Source organism: Callionymus lyra, chromosome 8 (assembly GCF_982586985.1).
Source record: "Callionymus lyra chromosome 8, fCalLyr1.hap1.1, whole genome shotgun sequence".
NCBI lineage: Eukaryota > Metazoa > Chordata > Actinopteri > Syngnathiformes > Callionymidae > Callionymus > Callionymus lyra.
The window spans coordinates 22,972,477-22,981,817 of NC_141825.1; positions in this window are offsets into that span (position 1 = coordinate 22,972,477).

The window sequence follows — 9,341 nt, forward strand, 5'->3', positions numbered from 1 at the left end:
TATCGATCTCAAATGTCCCAAATGCGGGAATAATAAAGGCATTTCTTATCTATCTACCAACCGCTCTGCAGAAAAGTAAAATGCAACCCCCAAGTTTTTCCTGTCACACTCTGGTGTTTGCTGTCAGTTGTGGAAGCTCAAAAATGTTCCTGAAGGACTGCAACATTACAGAAATGATTCCAAATGTTGCTTGGTCTGTAGAAAGTTGGCAATAATACAATGTACCACCTGGTTAGATGAGGATGTTTGAGCTACAGTTGTTGTTTTCGTCGGATTTAAAGTGAAAACAGAAACAATTAATGCCCCTAATTGAGAAGGTAATACAAGGTGAGCAGCTGCAAACATGTTTTTAAATTGATTGACGTTATTGAGAAAACTTTTATAGGTAATAATACAGTTTATTTAGTCTGTTCACTAGCTGTTTAGTATCTAGTGTATGTTTCCTACAAGCACAGCCAAAACCTTTTGTGTCTTATCGTATGTGCCACAGTCCAAAAGTATTTCTAACTAAGTGCCTATTGTTTACCTTGCAACTCTATTCCTAAATACTAAATTTTGTTTACTTTCAAAACAACATATCAAAGAAAGGTAAAAACAGAAAGTTCAAATACAGTTTGTCAGTCAATTTGTATTTTCTGACCTGGCTGTTTCTCAGATGTTGGGCTGCAGCTCCGTCCATGGTGATACTACTGATGAAGAAACTAAGATCCATGATTGTGTTGTAATATTTCGTCCTTAATATAAATGTTTTTGTTCTTGTATATATGTTTGCTCATGTACTGAATAACATACCAATGAAGTATTACAATATTGAAATAATGACTTAAATATGCTCTGGACTTGCTAAAGAATGCTCTTTGATTTCTAATGGCGTTAATCTGCTTTATTGTCCATTAATAAATTAGTTTTATTCCTGGTTGTGAGGATATATACTGTGTTATGTGCCATTGCAATAAGTTATTCACTTACAGTTGAAGACTTAAGTTTGTTTTCTTTTGCTCTAATGTGGGCATAAAGTGTGAAAGTTTTTTTGTTTAATGTATTTTTTCAGCCGACCAAAAACTTTTTTTTGAATCCGTCCATTTCCAGCAGGTTGTTCTATTGTTGCTAATGGCGCTGGATCTTTAAGTACAGTTGTTTCCCTGCCCTTTCTGTTGATGGTTTCTAAATGTTCATGAAATAAATGAATTGTTGTGAGAATAAATGCTGTTCTTTTTTTCATACCTTCATATTTGATGTTTTATGTAGTTTACAGGTTTATTTCCTGGGTCAAAATAACAATATTGAGCATCTTGGTAAGAAAAAAAGTAAAAGAAGCAATCATAGATGTTTTATAGTTTCACACTGCCCTCATGAGGAACAGCACTCTCACTCCAATGCTGTCTCACTGCCATGTCTTTAGTAAGTTAAGCTTGATAAATAAAAATAGCCTTAAGCACCCCCAGGTTGTCTTTTGCAATGGCAAGGGACGAATAAATAAATACAAATTACTGTCATGCAACTCTGTGTTTGTGACACTAGCAGGTGTTTCTTATTGATGCAATTGGATGAAAAGAATGAGGAAAACATTCTGCAGAAAGAATAATCATTATTATTGACATAAGTATTTGAAGTTTTTATAAAATGGCTGCAATCAGTCAACTTGTTATTGTGGAAAATATTCTGTACTTGAAAAAGAATGTTCTCAATTATTATATTTAGAAAAATATTGTAGAAACAATAATGTGTTGATTTGTGTGTAACTTAAATCGATCTTGGACTCTATTGTATCATCAGTATGCGTCTGTTTGTACAAAACTCTCTTTTCATTTACATATTTATATTAGAAAATGATCTTAAGCCCCGCCCAATAAAAACACTTTTTTTCTGGAGATTAAATTTTGTTTCCCATAACCACACCCACTCTGTTGTGATTGGTCAAAAATTGAGGGTCACCTCATCTGTGCTACATTCACATGCAAAGGCCTTATGATACGGTCAGTTTATGTGACAGTTATTGAGTATACTGTATATTAAAGCATTAATTTGATATTAGAATATAAACTGTTCAATATAGGATTTAATAAATTGAAATACTCTTCCGATTGCGCCAATTTGAAGCCGTTTGCCTCCCTGTGCCACGCCAGACGATTGGATTGAATTATCCATTAAGACACCAAGCACATGAAACTGAAGGCACAAGAGCCACATTCTAAATAACTAAGAGGTATTTTAGATCAAGATTTTATCTCGAGAAAAACAAAGGGAGGGCGGGGTTTAAGCACATTCTTTAATTTACATATTTCAATGGAAAGAGAGTTTTGTACAAACAGACACATACTGATGAGTATAGAGATCCTATTTAAGACACACTTAAATCAACACATTAGTTGCTCTGTAAGACTCACACTTGGGTTCTGCTTTATTCACTATGTGACTCCTTTATTGAAATTTGTCAGGGTTTGAATGCCTCTTCAGCTTCTCATGATCAGCCCAAAATAAGTTCATTTATTATTATTCTCTCTTATGTTAGCATACATATGAAAAAAGTCGCACATGAGAGAGAAAGCTACTGTTTTCTATGTGAACAGATCGACTCATTTTCACTAGTCGAAAAGTTGTTCCTTTTTAGTAAACTTCACCACCTACGTTGTCCTACTCTTCTAAAATGATTATACTTCAAACTCCAGGATCCCGGAGTTTTCTTTTATCGCTCCACAAAGTGCCATTTTTATGTACCGTTTTCTCAACCGTCACCCTTAAAGAAGGAAGTTGACATCAGGTCGACCAGACTCACAGGCACCAACCCTGCCTTCGCTGAGTTGGGTGGTCATGACTCTGATAAAATCAAAGGGTCTAAACGACACAATGGTTCACTAGTTAATGAGTTCTCTTAGCCTATACGCTCCTTTTTCTCTGCTTAAAATATGCATGGATGAGATAACTAGGCACCTGGAGAGATAAAGAGGAGCAGCTTGTGGTGCCTAAACAGCCCTCATTAAATCTAATGGGTCACACTGCCCCTGCCAGACTCCAGTGATACCCTTAACAACAGCCTGCGCGGTTAAAAGAGCATGAAGACCATTAGGGAGCTTCAAAGTTCACCAACTACATTAGTGCTCTGCTGAAATGCTATAGAGTGACTGATCAAATTCCTCATTCACTGCTTCGTAATTCATGGACAGAACTGTCTGCACTTACCCAAGTTAAGGGCCAATATCAGCCAGTCCAAGACTTTAAACAAGCCCTCATATTGCTCATATTTTAGGAGTGACACTTTTACTGTCAAGTGATTCCTGTGCTGGGTGCCTTTAAATTGAACTGAATGCATCCATTTACTTCTGGATGAAGGGTCTTATGAAGTCCATCACTTTGATGCCTTGCGTGTAACGGTAAACCTCTCAATATTGAGAACTTTTATGGATTAGTTTCAGGATCAAGGATAATACGGCCCCAACATTTCCTTCTCTATAGTCGGGTCAAAGTTATAAGCAGAAGGTACATGCACAAATGATAATCATATTCAATGAAACCTAGCTGATTACAACTATAAATAACAGTAAACAGAGAACATGTATTAATCTTGAAGGGATATACAAGTGATCTACATGGTTTTCTCTTTTCAGACAAATGCTAGAAGATTTCCCCCTATCTCACAATTTTATCATTTTATAAACCTTACACAAACTTTCATTAAGATTTTCTACATTCACACACAATTAATACACTTTGAAAAACCTACTTATTTTTTACAACATACAATTCTTAATTATAATAATAATAATAATATAATTAAATAATCAAGGTTTACATTAACAACATTTCTTTGAACTTGAAAAGTCAACATTGAATTTGAGGTGCCATCCCTGTCAAAAACACCCTCAGTAATGGTGAACTGAACAGCTCTCAAAATGCTTTGACCCCCGGCCAACCAATCACAACTATTGATCACTTTTGACATGCCAACATTGATGTAGAATTTAAATACAGTGCTATAGTGACAAATCAGTCGTTATTGGAAAGATAAGTAAGGTTTGGTGCGGCAATAAGGTCCTCCCACTAAAGTGTGTGTGTGCAGTTGAATAATTCACCAGCTTGAGCTGTGTGAACAAAAACAAGGAGCTTTGTCGTTACTGACTGCAGCTTGATACAATATAGTTAAATATGAGAAAAAAAAGAATCTGCGAACAGCGAGACCGCGGAATAGTTGTTGAAATTTTTAATCACTGTTTTTGACCTTTTCTTAAACACTGACAACTTTATATGTCACAATATTAACATGAACATGAATCTACTTTTGTGAGCCAACCAACCAACTGGCCACATAAAACGACTTGGTGGAGCAGATTAAATGTTTTAAAACATATGCCACTCGCTGTCCATAGGTTTTGATCTGAAGTGACCTGAGATGGGGAACACCATGACCTGGAACCTCCTCTTGTTATTTTCCTACTCCACCTTGAAAGTTGCACTAGATGCCTTAAATATAACTCTGTGGTCTGTAAAGAAAGCCTTATCATCCTGTGGACTCCCTCTAGTAAAACTCAAGTTTAATAGTGCGTTGAAATGTCTTATGTGGCTTGTTGACATGTTAAATAAACAGAGGGAAAGCGTTTTAAGTGTTAGTGACACACCAGTGAGAGGTTAGGTTAATACGTAGAGCATCACTCACATTTCCACATCCTGCTGCTTCCATACAAGGGCTGTGATATGGAAAAATGACTATTTCGGGTGAGCATCGTGTTAGTATTTATAGATCTGTGGTTCAGGGTTCAGAGCTGGAAATTGCAGACCAATGACGACGACAGAGCGCATCCCCTCTAAAAACATTGAGGCGATCTTCATTTCACTTTAAACCACAAAAACGATCACAGTTGTGTTGTAAAGTCTGTGAAACCGATGATCATGATTATAGACACGGAACAACTCTGGGAACAACTCTGGGCAACATTCTTTCATCCTAAGTTTTACAGTTCATTGAACACTTAATTGGTGATTCCCATTAATGTAAAGATCATATAGTTTAAAAAATAATAACTAAATGCTCTTCTTGTGCCTCTTTTAATTGTAAATCCTGACAGAATGTACTGTCAAACCATCATTGTGATTTCTTGAGCAGTGAAGCCAGCTATGCTCAGTGCATTTCCACAGGTTGGACCTCCTGCGGTACAGTTCCAAGGTCAGAAATACAGCACAGTTGACCTCTCATGGACTCCTGCGTGCAAAGTAGCTTTGGTTCTGATTGACAGGCGGCAATGGAGACTGCACAGGCAAGAAAATCTAGTGTTCAATGAGGAGCAAAGAGACACATTAACCTCCAGCTGGGACTGTGCAAGAGCAACATAGAGAAGGGAATTAGGCTGCTGGTGGTTTGTTTATCTTTTTGGGCTTTTCTAGCTATAACTTTATAGGGAGTGCTGTAAAATGAAATAACCTTTAAATAACCTGAATATAAAAGGAAAAAAATAATAAATGCATATGCAGTACTAACATTGAATATTTTGTGCAGCATATTTAATGAAATATATCTAGACTCCTAATAAAAATATTGTATATAACAAAATATAATCACATAATACACACATTATATATTTATTTAAATTATAATTGTATTAAAGAACAAAAAGGGGAATAATACATACATCTGAGGATTATTAATAACTGTAAATTGTTTTAATAGATAAAATGTAAAGAAGCATTATTGTCACACATTGAAAGCACTTAAAGACACAGTCCAAATATTTTATAGTGACGCGCTGAATTAGCATCATGAGGCATCTTTTTCCAAGCTCAGTAGATGAAGCTCTTGGCTTCAAAATAGTGGGATGTTTAATTAAAATCAAGATTAAACAGCAAAGTGTTCAATCTAGTGAGCTCTGAAAATGGGGACAAGGCTTCATGACGCCTCATCACTGCAATTGAACCCACTTATTGAGGCTTTATAAACAACAGAATGTACTCTTGCTAAGCTTACCCTGGCATAGTTCAACCCAGATGATGTGCGGACAACTAAACTACAATTAAAAATAGCACTTTACAAAAAAAAAGACCTTTATTTGAATTAGACACAGGCCATCATTCTGCTGTCTTTGTGAAGCAAAAAATAAATGTTTTTAAAGCGAGTCACACATCCCTAGAAATCACTCAGGACACGTGTGATGGTCAGCCTGAGAAGCAAAACCATCCTAAGAATAATTTCCTGGCCTTTTAAAGTTACTTCCTGTTTCGTGTCATGCCGTGGGTATAAAACAGTGATTCACAAAAAGAGCTTGTGGTTTGCTGCTATCAGTTCTGTACTGGGAATTGGTCATGATGGGACGATTTTGTCATTTTTTACAAGAGTACAAAAAAAGAATTTTTCTTGGATTAGTGGTTCAATGCATTAGGTCGATTTTCATGATGGTTTTGTGGTTTCAGTGCAGCAGCAGATGTTAATGTGCACTCCTCAAAGTCAGCTACCATCCACTTCCCTCTGGACCCAACACCTTTCACACTGGATAAACAGAACATAAAGGAGAGACGCAAGTTTTATGTTCGGAGGCTGGTTATTACATGAAGGGGAAAAAAAGACTTTCTATTTCCTTTGGGAGTGGAACCACTCATAAATCATCAAGCAATGAAAGTTTCCTCTCCAAACAGGGGGCTAAAACAAACTGAACAAGAAGCCCCTCTGCCTTTCTTCCATGTAGGAATTTTTATGAGGAAAGAAGAGGTTTAGCAATGGAAGATAAATACTTCAACATCAATTCTTTGCAATGACCCTTAACTTGAAATTATTTTAAAGGGTTTTTATATGGGTTTCATTTATCGGAGTGGCAGTAACGACTTACAGACTGTGGACCGACATATTTTAAAAACCTCTTTATAATGTGAATCAAACTGATAACACTTTATTCCTTTTAAAGGTTAAATGGCAGTGCTGAAAACAAAAGGTTAAAAAATGTTGATTTTTGTCAGCTGATATTCTGCAGAAATTGTTACCTTGTACAAGTCCAAGTATAGTTTAGAAAATATTAATTTAAACATTTTAGTTTATCTTCTTATCTGCTCTGGGTCTGTTCCAGGCACTGTGAGAAAACGGCAGCTTCTCCAGTAGCGATTAATAAAGTTTATTTATCTACCTATAATCCAGCTCTTACTATGAGTTTGGACTCTTGGAAAGATTAAAACAAATAGGACATTTGAAAGATGATTGCTTGGGTGGGTTTGTACCACAAACCTATGGTTAAAATGATTTTACAACCTAAAGTGTAAGAATACTGCCATCGCGTGGTCGACTGAGTGAACTGCTATTTGTTCTTTTATCTGTATATGAATAGAATAGAATAGAAAACGTTTATTCATCCCCAGAGGGGAAACACTTTTACAACAGCAGCAGCAGGACAATGAAAATAAAGTGCATGGAAAAAAAAGAAATAGTAAAAGAGATAATAAAATAAAATAAAAATAAAACGATCTTAAAAATATACAAATTATTTACAGTAAAAGAAAATTAGCACTATTAACAGAATAATATAAAGTAAAATAAAAAATAAAAAATAAAAATAAAATAAAATAAATAAAAAAATAAAATAAAATAAAATAAAATAAAATAAAATAAAATAAAATAAAATAAAATAAAATAAAATAAAATAAAATAAAATATAAACACACGAGAAGAAAAACACACTATGGATTAGCATCAGGATATTTAAAGTAGAGAGTTAAATATCCTGACACCAGTTGGGATGAAGGACCTTCTATAACGCTCCGTCCTACACTGGGGGTGCCTGAGCCACTGAAGGAGCTGGCCAGCTCCTCCACGGTCAGGTGCAGTGGGTGGAGAGTGTTGTCCCTGATGGAGGATAGTCTGGAGAGTGTCCTCCTCTCTCCCACCTCCTGCACCGAGTCCAGCGAGCGGCCCAGGACAGAGCCGGCCCTCGTGACCAGCCTGTTCAGTCTCTTCCTGTCCCGGTCCGTGCTGCCTGCTCCCCAGCAGACCACAGCGTAGTGGATAGCAGAGGCTACCACGGAGTCATAGAAGGTCCTTAATAATGGTCTGCACACTCCGAAGGACCTCAGTCTCCCCAGAAGGTGGAGGCGACTTCGGCCCTTCTTGTACACGACGTTGATATGTGTGGACCAGTTCAGTTTATTGTTGAGGTGAACACCCAGGTATTTGAAGCTGTCCACCAGCTCAATGTCCGAGCCCTGGATGCTCACCGGTTGATCTGGTGGGGACTTTTTCCTGAAGTCAATATGATCTTAATATCTTTATAGTAGGCAATACACACGCAATGATGGCTAACATTTTTGTTACTAAACTGACTTACGTAAAAACATGTTATCTCATGTCAACCACAATCGCTAGCAAGCTTACTGCTAGCCACTTACTGCTAGCCACTTAATGTTCAATTAATGCTAAACCTAAGATTACATAGGCCATTTGTTGTCACTCTATTCTTGTTCCATACGTTTACTAGTTTATTTTGCGTAGTTTATCGCAGCTAATGGTGAGAAGTAAAAACAAGCATCACACCAAATTACAAGTTGACAAAAACAAATTGTTATGAAGTACTTGAGCTAGCAACTAACACGGAAGTGGGTGGTATCGAGATTTTCCTGAAGTTGTATTTCATTTGTTCCTTTGCGTAATCATAGCTGTATTTATTTGTAACTAACAAAATGTATGACATAATAAAACTTATGTGTTAAGTGTGAAAGAAAGAAGCACAACTGAGTCTGACTCAAGTGCTTTCTTAAATCTGGTGACAGGCAGATTAAAACAACAACAAACTTTTATATAGTAGCAGTGAGTGGTTTAGATTTATTTAAGCAATAATGTAGCTCAAAGATACTTTAAGTTTTTTTGTTGTATTGTTTTGTAATTGTATTGTGTTTTTTTTTTTACTTAGGTATGAAACATCTCTTTGGACAATAACACATCATAATTTTAGTACGTCATATAATATAAATATACTGCATTTCCTTTACTCGGGACAATTGTATTTGTTACATTTTTTATGTATTATTTAATTTATTGTATTGTCTAATTGAGTGCAATTATGTTTTGAAGTATGTTGAACTAGTACTACCAAACTGTTTTTATTAACATTTCGTACCACTCTACTGGATTCCTCTGAAGAGACGCACAGCAAAGAGCTTTGTGAAAAGGTGTGGAAGAGAAGAGAAAACGAATGAAATCAGATTTTTTATATAAGATTTGAACATCACGGATTTTACATAAATGACCAGAATTACAAGTATAAACCTTTAATCTATAATTTTATTAAAACAAAAATAAAAATAAATAAATGTTTCAAACGATCAATATAATTGTATTTTGAAATTAGAATTATTGTTTTTTTCCCCAACAAAAGATG